This window comes from Piliocolobus tephrosceles, chromosome 12 (assembly GCF_002776525.5).
Source record: "Piliocolobus tephrosceles isolate RC106 chromosome 12, ASM277652v3, whole genome shotgun sequence".
In the NCBI taxonomy this organism is placed as follows: Eukaryota; Metazoa; Chordata; class Mammalia; order Primates; family Cercopithecidae; genus Piliocolobus; species Piliocolobus tephrosceles.
This window is the reverse complement of record NC_045445.1, coordinates 61,870,075-61,890,814: the sequence shown is the minus strand read 5'-3', so window position 1 is coordinate 61,890,814 and position 20,740 is coordinate 61,870,075. Positions and strand designations below refer to the sequence as shown.

The 20,740-nt window shown below is 39.0% G+C and overlaps 1 protein-coding gene and 1 pseudogene across 1 annotated transcript in view; one reads left to right on the top strand and one right to left on the bottom strand.

Annotated features, from left to right (window-relative positions):
- The window catches only part of PCDH11X (protocadherin 11 X-linked), an 808,894-nt gene that overhangs the window by 181,707 nt on the left and 606,447 nt on the right, over positions 1–20,740 (top strand). The window lies entirely within an intron of this gene.
- LOC111536558 lies at positions 14,432–15,283 on the bottom strand (annotated as a pseudogene).

The following is a 20,740-nucleotide window of genomic DNA, read 5'->3' as shown; positions in this document are numbered from 1 at the left end:
TTCAAAAAAGAAAAAGACATATTGAAAAGCTACCCTGTATTTTAACAGGCACATATTTTTAGAATAAATGTTATTGCATAAAATAAAGAATACTTTGTTGGGTGAAAGGAAATTTATTTTATTTTATTTTGTTATTTTATTTTATTTTATTTTATTTTATTTTATTTTTAAATTTTACTTTAAGTTCCAGGATACAAGTGCAGAACGTGCAGGTTTATCACATAGCTATACATGTGCCATGGTGGTTTGCTGCACCTATCAGCCTGTCATCTAACGTTCAAGCCCTACATGCATTAAATATTTGTCCTAACGCTCTCCTTCTCCTCACTCCGCACCCCCCAACTGACCCCAGTGTGAGTTGTTCCCATTTCTGTGTCCATATGTTCTCATTGTTCGACCCCCACTTATGAGTAAGAACATGCGGTGTTTGGTTTTCTGTTCCTGTGTTAGTTTGCTGAGGATGATGGCTTCCCGCTTCATCCAAGGAGAGATGATGGAAGGGACCTATTTAGTGTCATTCTTTTCTCCCCTTTTTTTGTCTGTTACCAGTGTGTAGTTATTGGGATGGTATGAACAGGCTGTATGACTGAGAATGCTGTAAGACAGGGTTCCCCAAACCATGGGCCATGGACTGGTACCTATCTATGGCCTGTTAGGAGCCAGGCTGCAGAGCAGGAGGTGAGCAGTGGCAAGCAAGCATTACCACCTGAACTTCACCTCCTGTCAGATCAGCAGCGTCATTAGATTCTCACAGGAGAATCTTTGAATTGCTCATTCAAAGGATCTAGACTGTGCACTCCTTATGAGAAATCTAACTAATGCCTGATTATCTGAGGTGGAATAGTTTCATCCTGAAACCATTATCCATCCACCCACCCCCACCTTCCAGACATGGAAAATTGTCTTCTACGAAACCGGTCCCTGGTGCCAAAAAGTTTGAGGACCACTGTTGTAGGAGAAGGAGATAAGCAGACGTATTTCCTTGTTTCCAATTGAGCGTTCAACCTTCCCAGAGAGCTGACAAAATAGAAAAGAGGCAGACCCCTCTAGCAACATCACATGAGTACAAATTTTAAATTTAGGAGTACTTTATTCTGTTGTCTCTATCTATACAGGTTAATATTTAACTTTTTAATAACTATATTAGCAGGAACAACTTAGTTATATAACAAATCTCTTAAACTAATATTGCTTGTTATAATTTAAAGAGCAGCTTTAGGCCGGGCGCGGTGGCTCAAGCCTGTAATCCCAGCACTTTGGGAGGCCGAGACGGGTGGATCACGAGGTCAGTTACTGGCTAACATGGTGAAACCCCGTCTCTACTAAAAAATACAAAACAAAAAACTAGCCAGGCGAGGTGGCGGGCGCCTGTAGTCCCAGCTACTCGGAAGGCTGAGGCAGGAGAATGGCGTAAACCCAGGAGGCGGAGCTTGCAGTGAGCTGAGATCCGGCCACTGCACTCCAGCCTGGGACAGAGCGAGACTCCGTCTCAAAAAAAAAAAAAAAAGCAGCTTTATATTCTCTTATTTCATGAGGCTGAAAGGAAATATTACTCTGATTTTAGTGATGAGAAATTTATACTCAGAGATTTAGCCTTTTCACCCAGCTAATAAAGGGTAATGCCAGAACTTGAACAATGTCTTCTGAATGTGATCCATTTGCTTTTCTTTCACCTCGGGTTCTACAAAGTGAATTGCAGTTTTGAGTGGTGCAGTGAATTGAAAAGCAAGCCTTCACATATGAGTTGATTTTTAAAAATCAACTCTTCATTGTAATAGAAAATCTTCACATTTAATTTTTAAAATCTGATTACACAACGTAGTATTTTCTTTTTCTGCAGAGTGGATTCAGGATAGAAGGTTAAGTTTTCTTTATATTTCCTTCTGTGCTGTTTTAATATTTTTTTCAATAGGTTCCCACTGTTAAGTATTTATATTCACTCTCTCTGCAGTATAAACAATAAAATAACAACATAAATATTTCAGATTTGTAAATAGTCTTTTTCTCTCAAAATACCACCACATTTGTTATTTTTTCTTTAGTTTGTTATCCTGTCTCACAGTTAAAGTGACTGAGTCACAAGCAAGTAGTGTTGGCGAAGGTCTTATGGCTAGTTTTTGTACAGCACAAATCTTGGGTTCCTGATTTTAGGCTACAGTTCTTTGGACAGCAAAAGTTATTTGTTTATTTTTCTTTTAACTATCCCCTCTTTCAGTCTTAGCTTAATTTTTCTGAGGCTAATGCGACTTTATAATAATGTATTTCAGGTATGCTTAACCATTTATCATTACATGTTACAAAATGACCTGATGACATGAAAAGTGTGCGTGTACCTTTTAAGAAGTTTTATTTTCAGCTCCAGAAAAACTTATCAATTTGGAAAGGTCTAATTCACCATGCCACATTGAAATACTGAAATAAAACATTGTGATTTATAACACCATATTGTTATAAATCTAAAAATGGGTGACTTAATTGTATTTAGTAGCTTCAAATGCAACATATATGTATAACATTAAATTATTAAATATTACTGTTGGTAGAAGTCAATGCAGCTTAGAACTAAAAAAAGGCATGTCTTAATTTCTCTTAGAAAGTCTGAAATCTTCACTTTCAGCAATGAACTTTCTCATCCTAATTGAAATATAAACAGAAAAGATGTGTGTTTTCTTTCCCAGCTCTTTTCCATTTGCATGATTATAGATTCTGACAGACACAAAATGTGTATGTATTCAGTGACACCTCTTTTAATTAAAACACTATACAGTATGAGGGTATAATACCAGACCTCTCATTATTACCCAAAGGAATGTACTTGGCATAAAAAATAGTTGGTTAAAAAGTGATTACCTCAGAAAGTGTAGCTTAATTATATGAGCATTTGCTTGACTCTGGAGAATACTTTGCAAGCCCAAGGGCAACATTTACAAGTATAACCACAGGTCACAGCAACTTTCCCTGTACCAATTTACACTATAAAATTAGTATCCAAACAAGTCTTTGCTCACTTCATGTGGATTACTTGGAAAATAGTGTCTTGTTAGATTAAAAAAAAAGTTGTGATTGTTTAAAAAAGTAACATCATATTAGGAAAATTCAAGGTATTGTTTAGAATTTACTAAGCATCAAGATAGTGAAGAGGATCAAAGAAGGATCATCATAGGCTAGACATAGTGGCTCACACCAGTAATCTCAACACTTTGGGAGTCTGAAGGTGGGAGGATCGCTTGAGCCCAGGAGTTTAGAACAGCCTGGGCAATATAGGGCGACTCCTTCTCTACAAAAAAATAAAAAATTACCAGGGCGTGGTGGCATGCTCCTGTGTCCCAAGTACTGGGGAGTCTAAGGTGGGAGTGTCACTTGAGCTCAGGTGGTTGAGGCTGCAGTGAGCAGCGATTGTGCCACTGTACTCCAACCTGGGTGACAGAGTTGCCCTTGTCTCAAAAAAGGAAAAAAAAGAAAGAAAAAGCAAAAGGGATCACCGTGTTTGGCAGCATGGCTTGGTGGAGAGTGCAGCCTAGAATCCTGATTCTGCCAGTTCTTGTTATGTGACTTGGGGTAATTTATTGAATCTCACCAGGGCTCAGCTTCCTCATTTGTAAAATAAGTATAATAATACCTTTCTTACATGGCTTTAATGAAAATTAGCAATAAGATAAAGTTCGTAGTGCAGCACCTCATAGTGCAACCACTCGTAGGCACTGAATAAAGTTAGTTCTGATGATTATTCTGCCTTTCAAAAACATCAGATGCAAAAAAAAAAAAAAAAAAAATGATGCAACAGGAAAATATTCAGGTTCCGCATCTAAAAATTAAGATATAGTGATACCTACCTTAGTGAGATGTGATATGGTGAAGTACCTAACACAGTGCTGGACCTCATAAGCTTCCAATGATTGACCATTACTTTCAAATTTTCAATGAATTGTAAAGACAAAATGCAAATGAAGTTGAAAGGCATTGTCAACCATAGTGTCATGCAGGTGCTACTTAACTTGAAAATACATTGAAATTTTAATAAATTTGTCCTCTTAGGAAAATAGCTAAGGAAAAATGCATAATTACCTAATCTTGACTTATTTTCATTATTTAAGAAAGCATTACATGAACGCTAAGAGATGCATAGCTCAAGTAAGCAAAGAAAGCTTTCTTTTCTTTTTGATTTTGCACTTGGGGAATTTTTTCTTGATCTTCTTCTTCAAAAGGAGCAGAGAATTCATTTAGGTGTACCTGAGGTCCTGATTATTATGAAAAAAAAAAAAGAAGAAGAAGAAGAAACTGAACAACTCTGCATACTTTAGTAAAATAAAATAATTCAATTAAGCTTGTTCAGGGTATCTTAGTGTTTTAGCAAAGTTGAAAAGGACACTTGACTCTTGTTAAGGGGAGCTCTGTAGACATTTATGTCTGGGGGAATATGTTACTCAGTTTGCAGCATGATAATGAGCTCTAAACCAGGGAATTGTATCAGTTGCATAGAAAATGAATCCAGTCTGGAAGATAAATTGTTCACTGAGGGTAAAGTGGCTGAATTTCTGATATAAGTGGCCATATAATCATGAGAACTTTACCTCTAATAAAAACATAGCTGTTGGTTCTTAAAAACAGTCACCTTACCTTTCATGAGCAATTTGACTTTTAGGCTTAATGCATTAGTCTCTTAAATGACAAATTTTTGCCTGTGCTAACAACTAGTTGGCAGAATTTTGACAGTGAACAGAAGCTGTCAGACAAACCCATAATATTTCCTCCAGTAGCTGATCTATTCAATTTTAAGCATCAAAAGCTTAGGTAAAACATGGAGAGAACTTGTTTTATGGTTTCTGGGATCATTTTTTTATATTGCTTGATAAGCTCTAAATAAACTAGTATCTACATGTAAGATGTACTTAACAAATAAAACTACCTGAAATGGTGGTTGCCAGCATTTGAGAGTTGGGGGATTGGGGAGATGTTTGTCAAAGGATACAAAATTTTAATTAGATACAAAAAATAAGTTCAAGAAATCTATTGTGCATCATGGTGCCTATAGTTAATAACAATATACTTGAAAATTGCTGGTGACAGATTTTAAGTGTTCTCACCACACACAAAAAATGGTAAATATGTGAGCTAATGTGTGTTAAAACAGCTTGATTTAGCTATTTCATAATGCATATATACAGAAAAGTCATATAGTACACCATAAGTATATACAACTTTTTTTTTTTTTTTTTTTTTTTGAGACAGAGTCTCACTCTGTCGCCCAGGTGGGAGTACGGTGGCGTGATCTCGACTCACTGCAACCTCCACCTCCCAGGTTCAAGCAGTTCTCCTGCCTCAGCATCCCGAGTAGCTGGGATTACAGGCACCCACCACCATGCCCGGCTAATTTTTGTATTTTTAGTAGAGAGGGTGTTTCACCATGTTGGCCAGGCTGGTCTCGAATTCCTGACCTCAGGTGATCCACCTGCCTTGGCCTCCCAAAGTGCTGGGATTACAGGTGTGAGCCACCACGCCCAGCCTACAACTTTGATTTGTCAATTAAAAAATAAATTTAACAAAAGAAAAAATAAAATTAACAGGCATTTTGCAAAGCCTTTATATTGGGTTTATTTCACATTTGCATCAGTTCTTTATTCTCAATTTTACAGTAGGAGAAAACTTTTTATAAACCTGGAAAAAATAATTTTTTCTATAATAGGAAAGCTTTAAGAATGTTAAAATGTAAACGGATGACTGATTAATTGTTTATCAGTCTCAGCAAGTTATGCATGATTTGTTTATTTTTATGAATTGTAGATAAATCTCACCATTACCTATCCATGATTTACTTAGATATTTATATATTAATTATCTTGAGAAATATATAAAAGTTCTTGTTAAAGAAAAATCATCAATTTTGTGTTAAGTGACAATGAGTGCAAAGTATAGAGACTATTAGAAATTGATAACCTTTGTGGTGCGCCATAAATGGGATTAGAAGTGCCAGTGGTGTGGTTGTGACTGTTTTGCAAGTGGTCAGGGTTTGCTCATTGAGAGGGTAGAATATGGAGCCCACATTAAATGTGGTAAGGGATTTTGTCAAGCAAATATCCAGGGGAATAATTTTCCTGGCAGAGGAAATAATTAAGAGTTATATAAAAACATTACAGGTATGTTCAAGGAATGGTAAGGTGTTCAGTGTGGCTAAAGCAACTTGAACTAAGGGGCAGTATAGAAGAGGAAATGACAGGGAAGATGGTGGTGGCAAGGGAGATATTTGGAAAGACCTTATAAGAAGCTACAATGGCCTGATTCCAAGTAAAACATGGAGACATGGCAGGCCTTTGCTTACAGGCGTGGAATAATTTTACTTGGGTTTCTTTTTTTTTTTTTTTTTTTTTGAGACTGACTGTCACTCTTGTTGCCCAGGCTGGAGTGCAATGGCACGGTCTTGGTTCACTGCAACCTCCACCTCCCGGGTTCAATTGATTCTCCTGCCTCAGCCTCCCAAGTAGCTGGGACTACAAGTGCGTGCCACCATGCCCAGCTAATTTTGTATTTTTAGTAGAGATGGGGTTTCTCTGGGTTGGTCAGGCTGGTCTCTCACTCCTGAGCTCAGGTGATCCACCTGCCTCGGCCTCCCAAAGTGCTGGAATTACAGGCATGAGCCACCATGCCTGGCCTTTTACTTGGGTTTTAATAGGATTGCTGTGGTTGCTATTGAGAATAGTACATATAGGGTAATGATGCAAGCAGAGACTTATTGTACTACTCCTCAGGAGAGGATGGTGGCTTGCACAAGGATGGAAGCAATGAAGGTGGTGAAAAGTAGTCAGATTCTATATTTATTAGGAAACACCTAGGATGATGGCTTAATATACCAAAATGTGAAATGTAAGAAAAATAGAGATGTCAAGATGACAAGAAGATTTTTGGCATTGACAACTGAAAGAATAGTTGCTATCAACTGTGATTGGTAAGAATGCACATGGATCAGGAGTTCAGTTTTAGACATCTTAATCTTAAGATGTCAATTAGACATCTATGTGGAGATGCTGACTGGCATTTGGATATAGGAAGTTGGAGTTCAAGAGAGTGGTCCTGGCTGGATATAAACTTGGTAGTTGACAGCATATGGTTGTTAAATACATGAGACTGGTTGTCAGCAAAGAAATGAGTGTGTAGATACAAAAGGGAGGAAACCTTAGAGAACTCCAACTTTTGGAGATCTAGGAGAAGGGGAAAAACTAGTCAAGGGGACTCAGGAATGGCTGTAAAAGTAAGAGGAAAACCTGAGTGTGTGGTATCCAGGGAAGTCAGATGAAGAAAGCTATCAAGGAGGGGAAGGGATCAACTGGGTTAAATGCTGTTGATAGCATCAGGCAAGATGAGGAGGAAATTGATCATTGATAAGGTAGTTTACTGACTTGTGAGAAGCAACATCAATATCCAAATGAAAGAAGACACTTTAATGCTATTAATAATAGACAGCTTAAGACTGGGGGTCACAATCTTATGGCCCACCGCCCACATGTAGACAAAGATGGGCTTTGAGAGGCAGTGTTTAGGAAAACAATAATTGATTGTGAAGGCTATTGGGAGACATGTACTCTCCTATTAGCCATAGACCCATCATGTCATATTATTTTATATTTGAGGGTGTTTACATGTTTATTATTTTCTTTTTGTTGTTGTTGTTTTTGATACTGGGTCCCATTCTGTCGCCCAGGCTGTAGTGCAGTGGTGCAATCAGGGCTCACTGTGGGCTCAACCTCCCTGGCTGAAGTAATCCTTCCACCTCACCCTTCCGATTAGGTGGGACTACAAGCATGCGCCACCACACCCGGCCCATATTTGTGATTTTTGCTTGGCTCCTGAAAGAACATGGCTGCTTTGAATATGTGACCCCTGGTTATTAAGTGTGTTTTTGCTTTGGCACAGGAAAAAAATAAAACTGATGTAATTTTGATAGCACAGTTATTTTCATTATTATATAGATGTATACAAGACTTGGATTTCTAGCTCAGGATAATTGAATTTTTCATCTAAATTCATGTTCCTCTTCAAGGCCAGACATACTTTCTCTCTTCTGTAAGGGCGTTGAATGATAGACTTTTTGTTAGACAGAACTCTTGGTTTGCTATTTGGCCTTTCCTAATCTCTGTTCACAAAAGAAAGATTCGAACACAGAGGTTAAATGTCTTGCACGGCAAATGGCTAGCTGTGATATGACCAAGACTCTTAACTTCTCATTCAGCCCTGAAGATTATATTGGTCTTCTGATGTGAAATTTACTGTTCTTTCTTTTATGCTATCTAGCTACTTGTTCAGTTAACTTATTCATTAATCACCCAATATATATGAAGCATTCTATATTTATGCCAGTAATACATGTAAATTGCAGCCATTTTTAAAACCAGGAGATGCACTTAAATTGTGTGTTTAAATTTATCAGAATCACATATGGTGCTTTTTACCACAGATAGTAGTTTTTAAGATTATATTTATCCATATTACCTCCGTAATTATTTATGATCAGGTTAGCTTAAGTGGTGAAAAGCCATATTAATGCTCTACTTTGGTTTTGAGATAACTGCTGGTATTCAATCCATTATTCTTATCCATTAGAATTCCTCTTTTGTCCAGAAATTATTCAACCCTCAGAATCAAGTCTCTGTACTTTCTCATTTATGTTTCCCTCACTCCAAGTCTAAGTAGACACCATGTCTGCATCCTTTCCTGCCACACTATGGTTGTAGGTAATGTGTCTATTTAGATATAAATTGCAAGAGTAAGATGGTTAATTGTATAAAATTATCATAGAATTGTAATTGAAAATCTCTTTTAAAAAATAAAAAGAAAATGACTTCTAATTACATAGTCATGTTGGCCTCTTATCATTGCTGTACCATAGTTGTTTATTTTGTATTTTTGCCCAGGTGCTTAATTCAGCCACTGTCAGCCTTACAAAAATAGATAACTGTACTAATAAATCAGCTTCTGACTAAGACTAGGTAATTTTCTTTATTGCTAGGCCCAAACTATTTTCAATATGTTAAAGAAAGAAACACCCCAAACCACATTGACTTATAACTATATCTATGCAGAATTTTGTTTCAATGGCAGTGTATAAGGGGCAAAGATTTCTCTCTTGCCTTCTCCTTAGCCATGAGTGGATTGAGTCAATGAGCACATGTTAAGCATTTGTAGTGAATATCCTGATTTCCTAGTGCTTCAGAAGTAGCAGGAACAGTCAGTCTCACTCACCACTCAAATAGACCTGGAATTTATCTTCTCCTTTTTCTCATTTCTCCATGTCATAATTTATAATGTCATCACCCTTTCTCCTACATATGATCTAAAAAACTGGTAGCTAAACCTACTTCCATCCTAACTCATTCTCGGCCAGCATAGTTTGTTTCCTTTATTAAAAATTTGAATGCAATGCCTGGGGCAGGGTGAGTGTGGTGGGTTCTGCTTTAAATTTGCATGATTTCTGAGGCCTTCAAAAGCATTTGGATTTTTAAACCTTCCTTAGACAGTTGTAATCCAGTCTCCTAATTGTTTTCTCCTTCAAGTTATAAATCCTCCCTGTCCAAATAACCCTCCACCCTTTCCCCAGATTCAGCAATCTAAGAAAACAGTTCTGATCATATAACCCTCCTTTGTAAATCCTATTTGCTTCTCTATTGCATGAGGGGTAAGATCCAAACTCTAACATGGCAGATGAGAAGTTTCATCACATGGTTCCAGTCTACTTTTCCCAGTCCCTTCAATTCCACTTTTTGTTAACATCCTGCCTCCACAACATACCCCAAGAGCTGCAGCAGAGCAAGTTATACCTAGTCCCTTTAGCCCCAGTGGTCTTTTGGGTCCCTTTCTTTGGCCTGTGCTTTTCTCTGCCTGTACTCACTTTCACTTTCTTCCTTACCTGGAAAATACTTATTCTTCTACTAAGCCCCAACGTATATAATAATTCCTAGGTGAAGAGTTTCCTGAGTCTCTGGGGAGGTTGATTGTTTTTCTGGGCTACCAATCACACTTTGCACATCTCTTCGGTGTAACACTTACCATAATGTGTTTCAAGATTTACGTGTCCCTGCTTCACTTTGCCATACAGGAAGCTCTGTGATGAGCATGGTTAGATCAAATTCATTTTTGTATTAACAACACCTAGTAGTGTCTGGCACATAACAGGTGCATAAGGGATGTTTCTTGAATAGGTGAAAGAGGAATCTCCCTATTTCTCCCTACTTATATTCTGTGGGCAGCTGCTATCCCCTTGCTGTCTATCTGATCCTCAATCACTTCCTCTTGTCCACTCAAACTTTCTCATGGTATTTTGCTTATTCATCTTACATCTTTACCCTCTGGTTTTTGAGATGGTGATAAAGACAGGGGCCAGGGCTCAGGGATCTGTGATTGATACTTCTAGACATTGCAGTTTGGTTTGGTGCCACCATCAGTGACAGCAGCTACTATCATTTTTCTCAGTTTCCAGGATTCTTCCAATATCTCAGGGCATAGCCTAATTCTAGAGCTATCTCTGATGATTTGAGGTATATGGTATGTGTAATTCAGTACTTCATATCTGCATTTATTATTCTATATAAGACTTCCATAAGGGCATTTTTGTCTGTTTAAAATGTAACAATAAATCAAATACGTTGAATTTTCTGTATATCCAAATGCATTGTAAAACTATTTTTAATGGCGTTCGAGATAAAATTCAGATTGAACATATAGTATACTAATGACATCATGTTAATATGCCTGTAACAAACATGAACAGGGTATCAGTTGTGAATAGATAACCGTAATAAAATTCAGTAGGTTTGTTCTTGAGAGTGAGGTGTCACAAATTCTGCTATTTGGCAAGATAAGGACTATGAAACTGGCAAAATTAGCCTTCCAGAGTTTAAATTAACCTATAATAATTTCACTGCTTAGGAATATTAAGGTAACTTAATACTTTTGTTAAAGTGTAAATGCAAGACAAGAAAGAGTAATGGCAGGCTGTTTTACTTTTTATATTGTCTTCTTTAATGTATCTCCGCTTCTCCTTTCTGCCTATGCCATTCATATTGTATTCTTTTTACCGTGAAAATAGAGCATATAACTTTATGAATAAGGAAACGTAAGCTCAGGGAATCAAAATGCCTTGCTCAAAGACATACAACTAGTTAGTAACAAGGCTGGGACTAAAATTCAGATCCCTTCACTCAAACACTAAGGACCTTAACATTATCATATGCTGTTCCTCTTCATTTGACATTTTTTTCTAATCTTCAGAGTGTGTGCTGTTTTATTTACTGCAAGGAAGAGATGCTGTGTTTCTCTATAAAGTGATTACAAATTTGTGGAGCTACAGTCATCATAGTTGTTCCTACAAATAACTTAAAAGCAAAATATTGAAGTATGCCTTATCTTCACTGTCAATGATATTATGACCAAATGGTAATTACTGAATAACAAAACAGTCATATAGCCACCAATCCAATTGTTTAATGCTGTTATCTAAAGGCAAACATTTTAAAAAGCAGTGGGTTAATGTGATTTTCAAAAATTTGACTCATCAAGCTGTAAGTCTCAATAGTCAACAGTTTGAGGATTACATCAAAAACTAGGCAGGCATTAATGAGATTACCAAATGATATCTTATCCTCAAATGCCCTGGTTTAAAATTAGCAAGAATGCACTTGGTGTCTAATTTCTGAGAAGTAAAAACAGCTTTGGCTGTTTACTCTAAGTTTAGGACAAAACTCAATTGAATGAAAGCAAGAAGTGGAGTAGAAATTTTAGTGTTTTAAAAGCTGAGACGGGTGGATCACGAGGTCAGGAGATCCAGACCATCCTGGCTAACACGGTGAAACCCCGTCTCTACTAAAAATACAAAAACTAGCCGGGCGAGGTGGCGGGCGCCTGTAGTCCCAGCTACTCGGGAGGCTGAGGCAGGAGAATGGCGTAAACCCGGGAGGCGGAGCTTGCAGTGAGCTGAGATCCGGCCACTGCACAGCAGCCCGGGCGACAGAAAAAAACCCCCCCTCAGAAAAAAAAAAAAAAAAAAAAAAAAAAAGCTGACAGCTCTAACCTGAACCAGAGTATTTATGTTATTAAAATAGTCTTGGAATCCTAGGTCAGGCAATTCCATCTTTCTGAACTGCCCTCTACACACTTCTCCAGCAGCAATACTCAGCACTTCTTTCAAAGCAAAGGCTCTCAAACTGACCCAAAGCAGGAAAGTTTCCTTGACCAATCCATATCACATTTTAATGATTTCTGGACAGGATTCACAGCTCTTTCTAGCTCTGTATCTTTTGATGGATATCTTAGGGAAGTAATTTTAGCAAGTGACAATTTTAAAAAGCTGGAGGGTTCTTTCCTTTTGTTTTGGTTTGGTTTGGTTTTGAGACAGGATCTCGCCCAAGCTGGAGTGCAGTGGCACGAGCTCAAGCAATCTTCCCGCCTCAGCCTTCCGAGTAGCTGGGACTACAGGCGCACACCAGCTAAAATTTGCTGTTGTTTATAGTAGGCACAAGGTCTCACTACGTTGGCCTTACTGGTCTCCTACTCCTGAGCTCAACAGATCATCCCACTGTGCCCTCCCAAAGTTCTGGGATTACAGGCATGAACCACCGTGCCCAGCCCCAAACTGGAGATTTGTATAGAGCATTTTATGTTGCTTTGATGAAAGACATGCAACACATATCAAATGATAAAACTGCATTACTACTTTTTAAATACTTAAATAGCAGTTGAATTTAGTTAGTTTGTTAATTCAGTAAATATCATTGAGTGTCTACTAGTTTTGAAGTTCTGCGTGAGGTTTTGTGTATACATATATGCACACAGAATATATATATACACACACAGAATATATACACACAGTATGTATATATATGCTGTAGGCATATATATACACAGTATGTATATATACTGTGTGTATATATAGTATGTATATATACAGTGTGTATATATATACACATAGTGAGCAAGATTTGTTCCCATTCCTCAAGAAACTCACAGTACATTGACAGTCTTACATTTTGTAAATATTTAATAACTAACTCGACAGTGCTATGACTGACAGGTTATTTGTGATTTTACCTCCCTCCCCATTCATTGAATGAAGAATTGAATAAGGAAAAAATGAAGGAGAACCAAGTTACATCACACTGGTTCCTATCTTAGCTATGTTTTTAATTATTCAAGAAAAATTTGGCTTGTCCTTGCCAAAACTGTATATTCAACAAAGATTTATACTTGTGGTTTCCTAAGTGCTCTGGAAGTCTACAATAATGCAGTATCTGATTAAAAAAAAAAAAAAAAGTGGCTACCTGATAAGTCCCCCACTGCCTGCTGTTGCACAAAATGACTCAGTAGAAAAAAAAAATTTGGAATCAGAAATTATAGGTTATTTTTCTGGATCTACCACTTAACCTTTTATACCACTGGATTAGTCCATTTTCATTGTGCTGATAAAGACATACCCGAGACTGGGCAATTTATAAAAGAAAGAGGTTTATTGGACTTACAGTCCCACATGGGTGATGAGGCCTCACAATCATGGTGGAAGGCAAGGAAGAGCAAGTCACACCTTACATGGATGGTGGCAGGCAAAAAGAGAGCTTGTGCAGGTCAACTCCTGTTGTTGTTGTTGTTTTCTTTTTTTTAGGTTTCAATATTTTATTTGAGTCTAAGTGATATTAATTACAGCATTTGAAGGGGAGGCTCTAATTCCACAGAAAATGGAAGACTCTAAAATGTACCCATTAGACTGCTAAAAAACAAATTGAGTGGTGAGAATATAACAGAAGTCCAATTTAGATTCTGAGTGTTGTCACCATGTGATTACAATCACACAGACGTTTCCAAGCTTATAGCTGGAGCTCCTGGAAGCTATTTCATACTCTGGTGCAAGGGTTAAGAAACGCAACACAGGAAGAAGTAAGTCCTGAATTATTGGCTTCATCACATCCACCCTCTCCACCCCAAAATGGCACAAAAGAAAGAGTGACCACACCCTGCAGACCTTTTGGTGTAAAAGAGATAATGATGAACTGGACTGGGAACAGGTCATGAGCGCTCTCATCAATTAGGGTTAGGAAGCCAAAGTTCAATTCTCAGGAAATCACAATTTCATTCATGTACTCAATATGAATTTACAAAGTGCCTACATATTATCAGCTTCCACTCGCAGCCATTTCTAGACAAAAAAAGAAACCTGGCATCTCAAAGTGGCTGCCAAGTTCCCCCAAGTCTACCACTGAGAGGGCCTTTTTTGGAAATGAGTTTCTTCTGTACCTCTGAAAGACTAACATCTTAAAGCTGAATCATCTTTATCCTGGAGGTCTAACATATTTAGCAATACTTGCATCCCAGACATACAACATTAAAAGATACACTAAATTCTGAAGGTAGTTATGCTGCAAAATAGTTTAAAATCAAACAATTGTACAGTATTCATTTATGCTTGAAATTCCAGTCCCAGACCAAGCTTGTGGCCACCAGCATTGACGTCGTGGCCATCCAGAAGAGCTGACAGTGTCAGCTGGATACCTGGCTTTAGGACCTGAGTGTATCCTAAACCTATCAGGCTGGAGTTGTTCACTTTAGCAAGAAGCAGGCGTCAGGGTCAATCTAATACTTGACTGCTATTCCTAAGCGCGTGTTACTGTTTCCTGCTGTCCAGGTGAGACTGACAGCAGTCTCCAACTTCTTGTTCACCTTCTAGTAAATGAGGCTGCCAAACTCTGTCCTGTCATTCACATCAGCCTGAAGCTGGAATTCATCAGTCTTGTAGCCAACTGCAAAGTTGCTCTGGGTCACTCGAGACTTTGCAGTCTCAAAATTTATCTGGTAGCTGGCCAGTCAGCCCTTGTAACCCAGCACCAGAGCACCCTGGATGGAAGGCCCAGCAATGTCGAAATCCATGTTGCAGTCCAGGTTAATGTGCTCCTGCTTGTACCCTGTCTTGATTTTAGCATTGTTCCCCCCCAGTGTTGGGTGGGAAGGCTGAATCGAAGGTCAGCTTCAGTCCACATGCAAGCTGATCTTCCACGGTAATCTCAGTGCCTAGTATATTGTCGGTGTTCCATTTCTCCGTAAACGTCAGGCCCTACTCAGTTCATCTGTACTTGGTTTCCAGACTGCCCGGCATTTTGGTGGTCTCAGTGTTGGCTGAGCATGAGTTTGTAAATACCTATCCATTCTCATATTTTATTTTCAAATCAAGCTATATTAAACCAAATCCATAGCCCTTGGTGAAGACATCCCTGGCAGATTTGCCAAGATCAGCAAACGTGGGTGGCACAGCCATCTTATGCTCAGAGGTGGTGGCTGCAGGCTAGGCGGCTATGGCTGGCGCTGCGGCGTGGAGGCAGGGAGCGGAGGCAGGGAGCGGAACGGAGCCAGCGGCGGGGCCCAACTCCCATTTTTAAAACCATCAGATCTCCTGAGACCCATTGACTGTGGCGAGAACAGCACGGGAAAGACCCACCGCCAGCATTCAGTCATCTCCCACCAGTTCCCTCCAACAACATGTGGGAATTATGGGAGCTACAAGATGAGATTTGGGTGGGGATACAGAGCCAAAGCATATAAACCAGCGATAAAACCCGTTTAATAAAATGACGAATATATGTGTATGTGAAAAATACTATATGTTATAATCTGCAGGCAAAAAGTATCATAGAAAATTGCTCATATTTATAGAGATATTTATTATATATGTAGACTGTGTTCTTATTGCATTATTAGCATTTAACGTTACATTTGAAGTATTTAATTTAGTTTAATCTGGAAAATCATCCCAATTTATTACTGCATACTTCATACGAAAATTACTTTTCAGTTTTTTTACTACAAAATATACATGTGGATATCCGTAAGTCAATGACGTTCTTCAACCTTAGGATTATTATAGTATTCTTTTCAAATCAGGGGAGACTTTAAAATAAAGTGAAATCCATGTGGCATGACTGTCCTAATTTTTACTTTACCTTATTAAAACCGTTTTAATAGATTTTTACTCATTAGAATCATATCTCTGGAGATTTTCACTTTTTAAATAAATATTCTGCTAGGTTTTAATTTCCACACCTAGATATTTATTCATTTTTATTAGTTTAATCTCTTTAAGAATATGTGTGAACTTTTGTCATAATGTTCTTTGCTTCGTTTTGTAAACATTATTTTGGTACTGTTACTTTAATCAATTTAAAGATACTTCTTTTTATCTACTTAGTGATTCTTATAAGTTCCTGGAGTAACACCAGAGCTATTTGTTGTGACTGTTGACTCTTTGCTGTGGCAAATTTTGAACTCTGAGCTAATCTTCAGAGATAATTTATCTGTAGGAATCCTCTTCTGCCTGGATTGAACATTCCTCCTAGATAAGTTTTGAGATTACTTCTGCTAAGGCGACCCGGGAGTATTACCTTCTGGGGACCACTTTTTACTTTAATATTTTAATTTAGGTATCCGTGGATCATGTGAATAGTATACATTGAGACCATAACCTGTTAAAATGAAAATCTGCATTTATAAATTCCTTTTCCCCCCTATCCAGACTAACATAGGCATAGTTCCTTGGAATCTCACTGTTCTGATGGCATTTTTAAAAATCCAACATATGTATGCTTCTTCAAAGTCTTGGCTTTGTTCAGGGGATCTCATTTCCAAATTCCCACTTCAAGTGAACCTAAGACCTTAGCCTTGTGCCTTGCGTTCTTTCCTTGCAATTGAATCACAGGCCCCTTGGCCTTCTCTGCATTGATTATTCTAGTTATCCATTCTTCCATTCTTTTTTCAAGATTTTTAGTTTCTTTGCGCTGGGTGCGTAGTTCCTCCTTTAGCTCTGAGAAGTTTGATCGACTGAAGCCTTCTCCTCTCAACTCGTCAAAGTCACTCTTCGTCCAGCTTTGATCCGTTGCTGGCGATGAGCTGCGTTCCTTTGCAGGGGGAGATGTGCTCTTATTTTTTGAATTTCCAGGTTTTCTGCCCTGCTTTTTCCCCATCTTTGTGGTTTTATCTGCCTTTGGTCTTTGATGCTGGTGACGTACTGATGGGGTTTTGGTGTGGGTGTCCTTTCTGTTTGTTAGTTTTCCTTCTAACAGTCAGGACCCTCAGCTGTAGGTCTGTTGGAGATTGCTTGAGGTCCACTCCAGACCCTGTTTGCCTGGGTGTCAGCAGCAGAGGCTGCAGAAGATAGAATATTGCTGAGCAGCGAACGCTGCTGTCTGATTCTTGCTCTGGAAGCTTTGTCTCAGGTGTGTACCTCTCCACGTGAGGTGTGAGGTGTCGGTCTGCACCTAGTGGAGGGATGTCTCCCAGTTAGGCTACTCAGGGGTCAGGGACCCACTTGAGCAGGCAGTCTGTGGGTTCTCAGATCTCAACCTCGGCGCTGGGAGATCCACTGCTCTCTTCAAAGCTGTCAGACAGCTGTCAGACTCCACCCAGAGGTGGAGTCTACAGAGACAGGCAGGCCTCCTTGAGCTGTGGTGGGCTCCACCCAGTTCGAGCTTCCCTGAGGCTTTGTTTACCTACTTAAATTAAGCCTCAGCAATGGCGGGCACCCCTCCCCCAGCCTCGCTGCTGCCTTGCAGTTAGATCTCAGACTGCTGTGCTAGCAATGAGGGAGGCTCCGTGGGCGTGGGACCCTCCGGGCCAGGTGTGGGATATAATATCCTGGTGTACCCTTTGGTAAGATCCTTGGTAAAGCGCAGTATTAGAGTTACCCGATTTTCCAGGTGTTGTGTGTCTGTTTCCCTTGGCTAGGAAAAGGGATTCCCTTCCCCCCATGCGCTTCCCAGGTGAGGCGATGCCTCACCCTGCTTCAGCTCTCACTGGTCGGGCTGCACCAGCTGACCAGCACCGATTGTCCGGCACTCCCCAGTGAGATGAACCTGGTGAGATGAACTCGGTACTTCAGTTGAAAATGCAGTCTTCTGTGTCGCTCACGCTGGGAGCTGGAGGCTGGAGCTGTTCCTATTCGGCCGGCCGTCTTGCTCCCGACCCCAGGGGCCCCTTGGTTTGAGGAACTGTAAGTCCTTCCGCAACCTGCACACCCTCTACCACAACATCATAGCTAGGGCAGCCTTGATGTCAGGACTTTTTTGTGTTGTTCCTCTAAGGATTGCTTTCCTTTTCTTATGATGTAAGTAATACATGTAAAGGAGTGTTGCTGTATTTTCTTCAGCAGTTCTATGGGTTTTGTAGCAGGAGAGTTTTCTGGTTATCTGTTTTTCCATATTAACAGAAATGGAAATCTACTAGGTTTTACGTGCTTAAAGTTTAATTTGTCAGGCCTGGTGTGGTGGCTCACGCTTGTAATCCCAGCACTTTGGGGGGCTGAGGCGGGTGGATCACAAGGTCAGGGGTTCGAGACCAGCCTGACCAACATGGTGAAACCCCGTCTCTACTAAAATACAAAAATTAGCCAGTTGTTGTGGCGCATGCCTGTAATCCCAGATACTTAGGAGGCTGAAGAAGGAGAATTGCTTGAGCCTGGGAGGTGGAGGTTGCAGTGAGCCGCGATTGCACCACTGCACTCCAGCCTGGGTGACAGAATGAAACTCCGTCTCAAAATAAATAAATAAATAAAAATAAATAAAGAAGTTTGATTTGTGACATTCAGGGAAAACCACACTCAAACCCTATTTTCCCCTGGAAGCTTTGCATTCTTCAAAGAACATTGCCATATTCCAACTGAAATGGAGATTTTGCTGAGATTTTTGTTTGTTTTGCTTATATCTGGACTTAACTTTTAAATACAACCTTCTTGTCTTCTTTCCTGTCTTCCAAACTCACGGAGTTACCATTTCAGAGGGAAAAGGTATGCTTTATAAAACTAGCAGAAATCCACATCTAGCTTGAAATCTACTTCATAGGAAACTTAAATTAATTCAGAATAAAACTAAGCCAAATGCTAAGTTAAATGCTAGTATGGAAAATTGTCTTTTTAAAATGCATCTTTTTTTAAAGAGCTTGGAATGTCTGGTAGAGACGCATAATTCTTTCACGGAAGGGTTTCATGAAGCACAGATGTTTTTCAGCCTCCCACGGGGATATATACCACCACAGTGAGGACAACAGATGCCTCTTCCCTCACTTTCATATCTGGCTTCATTCCTTATGAATCTATTTCTTTTAGTGATTAGCTCAGAGAAGCTTATTTCAGCACAGTTAACCTCAGCCCCTTCTTGAAAGTAGATTTTATGGAATGAGGTAAGGAAGAAATAGAACAACTCATTTAAACATTCTGGCAGTTTCAACTGCCAATTTTGGGGGGATACCATTTTAAATTTTACCCACTAAAATAGTAAATATCTAAGAATTCAAAGTAGTTTAGAGAAATAAAGTTAATAAAGATTTAAATTAATTGAAATAGAAATGTGCTGTCTATTAAATTATGTATGAATCAACCATTTTAAAATTCATTCTTTATGTATGTCATTGATACTATGTCAGTGTCAAGATGTAGCAACTGAGTCATATTTATGTGTATATAAGTTTTCTTATGCTGCTGTAACAGGGTATCACAAATTAGTGGCTGAGAACAACACAAATCTATCATTTTATATTTCTGAAGGTTAAAGGCCCAACAGACCTCAGTGGACTAAAATCATGGTGGCAACAGGTTTGCATTTCCTCTGGAGCCTCCAAGGGAGAAGCCATTTCCTTGCCTTTTCCACCTGCCTTGGCTCATGTCTCTTCCTCTATCCTCAAAGAGACTCTGCATTTCTCTCAACCTTCTTCACCTCATGTCTCCCTTTGACTAAATCTGGGAAATGTTGTCCTTTTTTAAGCACTCATGTGATTAGATTGGGCCCACCTGCCTAACCCAGGTCATTGAGTCTCTCCATCTCAAGGACCTTAACCTTAATCATATCTGCCAAGGTCACTTTTGCTATGTGAGATAGCATCGTCACAGGTTCTGGAATTGGAGCTCAGATATCTTTGGGGGCCATCATTCTGTCTTACCATGTTGTATGTAATTAAAACCTTGCTCTCAGCTGTCCAAAGGTTTGCCTGAGCAAATGAATTGTTCAATTCAATGTATTCAGTCCAATTCACTCACTAATATCATCATGACAAAAAATTAACTGAAATGTTTTAGATAGATAAACTAAATGTTTAACCGAAACATTTAGATTTAAATGTTTAAATCAGGCCAAAAATGAAAATTGTCTCCCACAAAAGGAATGATTTAGCATTGTCTTTTTTGAAATGGAGTCTCCCTCTGTCACCCAGGCTGGAGTGCAGTGGCGTGATCTCAAGTCACTGCAATCTCTGCCTCCCAGGTTCAAGGGATTCTCCTGCCTCAGCCTCCCAAGCAGCTGGTATTACAGGTGCCTATCACCATGTCCAGCTAATTTTTGTATTTTTAGTAGAAATGGGGTTTCACCATGTTTCCAGGCTGGTCTGGAACTCCTGACCTCAAGTGATCCACCTGCCTCAGTCTCCTAAAGTGCTGGGATTACAGGCATGAGCCACCACACTCGACCCAGACATATTCCTTCTTAATCAAATGACATTAAATTGGGTTATATTGTTAAACTTAATGAGCGTCTACTGCTTACCTTATGTCTAGATGACAATGGGCAGGTGCTTATTTATTTTACATCTACTCATTATTTATATAAAAGCTTTATAATTTCTCAGGTTAGGATTTTTTAAAGTTTATATTAAATTTATATTACAAATTATTCATACTACCCACTATGAAGATTTTACATTGTATGATGGAAAAATGCTTCATACATAATTTGCCTGT